At 38.8% G+C, this 3,069-nt stretch overlaps 1 long non-coding RNA gene across 1 annotated transcript; it reads right to left on the minus strand.

Annotated features, from left to right (window-relative positions):
* Positions 1–369: 369 nt before the first annotated feature.
* LOC123184352 (uncharacterized) lies at positions 370–1,702 on the minus strand. The gene is made up of 3 exons (XR_006492951.1): positions 1,603–1,702; positions 1,439–1,510; positions 370–790 (listed from the first exon to the last, which is right to left on the minus strand). It is a non-coding gene; the product is annotated as an uncharacterized lncRNA (long non-coding RNA).
* Positions 1,703–3,069: the final 1,367 nt, after the last annotated feature.

A 3,069-nucleotide genomic window follows, 5' to 3' on the forward strand; every position in this document is an offset into this window, starting at 1 on the left:
AAATGAGAGAAGTCCCAAAACTCCTAGGGTTTTCTTTTTAAATGAAAATGATCAAATTAAAAAAAATACATTTGAGAGGGAAACAATCAGAAGAAAAGTTTCCATAATTTAAACACCAAATTTGAAGAGGATGTACATAAAAATCCTTGCCAAGGGTGAAAATTTTTAAGAGAGAGGTTTTTTGGAAGAATTTTAAATGGCCTCTTTTCAAAACCAACAAAGTTTTGCTGAAAACCAAATTTTTTTTTGGAGTGTCACAAAAATGGGCCAGAACAAGGATCCAAGATGTCGATTTTTAGCGGTTGCTTTTACTATTGTTGTTATACTTTTATTTATTTATTATCCTATAAAAAACACGCTTTTATATCGTGGCGGTCCATCGTTACTTTTTTAATCATGAATCAATCAATGCAACCTCCTTTCCATTTACATATCACACCAGCAACCCTCTCCACAACAGTGTACATGCCTGACATGCTGTTACTGTAGAAACTTGATATATCGTACTTGATGTTGTCAATGCTGACACGCTTATGTGTGTAGAAAAGATCGCTCTGTGGGTAGTGCTCTCCATATTAGTGTTTATGTATATACCTTGTATATGGTCGTTCTCGAAACTCCTTACTACAATGTACCACACGTTGAAGGTGTTTGGTCGAACCGCGGTGTCGATGCATCCTCAGATTTATCCAACACCCACAAAAGTCAGAAGAAGTGTATGTGTTTTCTGCATGGCGATGTAACTTCTTCGAGTAACCATCAGGCGAGGGACATAAACTGTATGTGAGACCTGCAGACATAAAAAACTCTATAAATAAATACTCCAATAACCTGCTTCCGATGTCAGTTTGTCTGTTCTGTTGTTCCGAACGTTTCATTATAAATAAATACTCCAACCAACCACATGCATGTAACTACATAAGTGAATTTTATCTAGAGAAGATAAGCTTGCACTGAATTAGGCCGAAGCTATATACACAACTTCTAAGAAAATGAATTGAGCATAGGAAGAGCTGTGCTCAAATTAAATAGGAGCTGGTGAAGCTCGAACCATGCCTGTTTAACCCACCAACTTGTGGTGCTAACCGGTAAGACCCCAAAATTCATAAGGGCATGTACAATGGTTGATAAGATAGTCTTATCTTAAGTTTTGCATGTAAATTAGAGATGACAGAAAAACATGTCTACAATGGGTCATCTCTTAGCCTTATCTTCAATAATTAATTGTTCCTAAAAATATGGTGAGACAAATTGTGCTAAGAGATCATCTCTTGTCTTCTCTTAAATAAGATAAGACAAGCCTTCTCTTATGATTTCTATCTCCTCCACCTCATCATTTATCCTATGTGGCACTTTTAAAATAGAACCATTGTACATGCCCTAAAAGAAGCAAACATCGAAAACTTCTCGATCCAAGTAAGGAAACAACAAATCTAACCTCCAAGCCACTCGGCGTCATGGCTAGTTCCTCCGCCTCCTGGCCTCGCGCGTGTGGCTAGATGCGTAAGGCCTAGCTCCGCTTGATATGCACATGGCAAATAGATTAAAGAAGTGTACTGGATAGTAAATAGCTGGAGCCGGAAGACACACCCGTGATCTTACCGACAACGTTTGAGGCAGGACGCCGGCGGACAGCGGCGACTCCATGGATCACATGCGGTGAACACCAATTTCTGCATATGCTTTTCTTCTCTGCACCTGTGTTTTCTAGAGAGGCGGCCAGCCGATGGACACTCTTATACATGAGCATGAGGAAAATGTGGAGTGCGAGGTGGCGCTCGACCCTTCTTTCATGTGTGCCATGTGTCGATGATGATGTGATAGCTTTGTGCGAGGAGGACGCCTGTCCCAACAACATGCACGTGGCACTGGCATCTTGCCAAGCGTGCTTTGGTGGGCTGAGTCATGCATCTATTAATTTTTAGTCATTCCGTTTTCCTAACACATGTATATTTTGTGCTGGGGCTGCAAACGAGTCGAGTTCGAGCAAGTCAACCTAGTCCGAGCTCAGCTCATACTAAAAAAACGACCAAGCTAAATCTGAGAGAAGATCAAGGTTGAGTTGTAGAAATGGCTCTTGTATCGATCTCTGAGTTAGTTTCGAGCTAAATTAGGCGATAAAATATTCTATAATGTAAATCCATTTTTCAAATAGATAGGCCACAATAACATCAGAACATAAGAGGGTGCATCTGCTATCGAACTTTGGCAAAACAAAAAAGCAGGATATTTAGCACATGACAGACCATGTACTACCATATTAGGGCGTAAATTTGCTCCGCATTTATTATTCCATGTTTGTTTGTAGATAAAATGAAGGAAAACCACTCACACAACTTCCAGTAATAATTTATCTTATTTCCTTTTAATTCATAATAATAACATTCAACATAATTATATATGTCAAACTATCAACCTAAGATTGAGCGAGCTAGTACTGGCTCAAGCTCAACTCATTTCTTGGTTGAGCTATATAAGGCGTTCATACTCAACTCAATTCTTTTCGAGTCGAGCCAAAAGACAAGTGAATTTCGAACGGCTCGCGAGCCACAAGCCTTTTCTTACAGCCCTATTTGCAAAATTGCTCTAACATGGAAATCCATGTGATTAAAAGGCCAAAAAGGAAATAGTTGTTGATCCGGCGGCTGGGTAGATAATTATAAATACTGTTGATGATTTTTTTTCTCTGTACAATAATTATTGGAGCCATTGGCTCAATCCTTGGTGAAATTAATTAGTAGCTAAGTTAAAATTGCACTGTAAAACCTATAATGAGACTCCTTGAGCGCTCGGTCATCTTCAATTCCAAAAAAGTTCAGAATTTTTGAAATTGTTTTACTATTTTCTTAATGAATTTACTGTTCATTGGGGGTAGATGAGGCCGGGCTCAGACTTGAATTGTCGGACTGTAGGGTGACTATTAAGTTGAAAATGGCTAAAGCACCTACCACATTTTAGATCTGGCGAAGTATTTAATTAATCTCAATCGAAAACGACATATAACCATGAGAGTGATTTTCTATCATGCATGCTTTGAGATTCGTGCTATGTTTTTCATCTTGTTCCAGA

The sequence above is a fragment of the Triticum aestivum genome, chromosome 2A, assembly GCF_018294505.1.
Source record: "Triticum aestivum cultivar Chinese Spring chromosome 2A, IWGSC CS RefSeq v2.1, whole genome shotgun sequence".
Lineage (NCBI taxonomy): Eukaryota > Viridiplantae > Streptophyta > Magnoliopsida > Poales > Poaceae > Triticum > Triticum aestivum.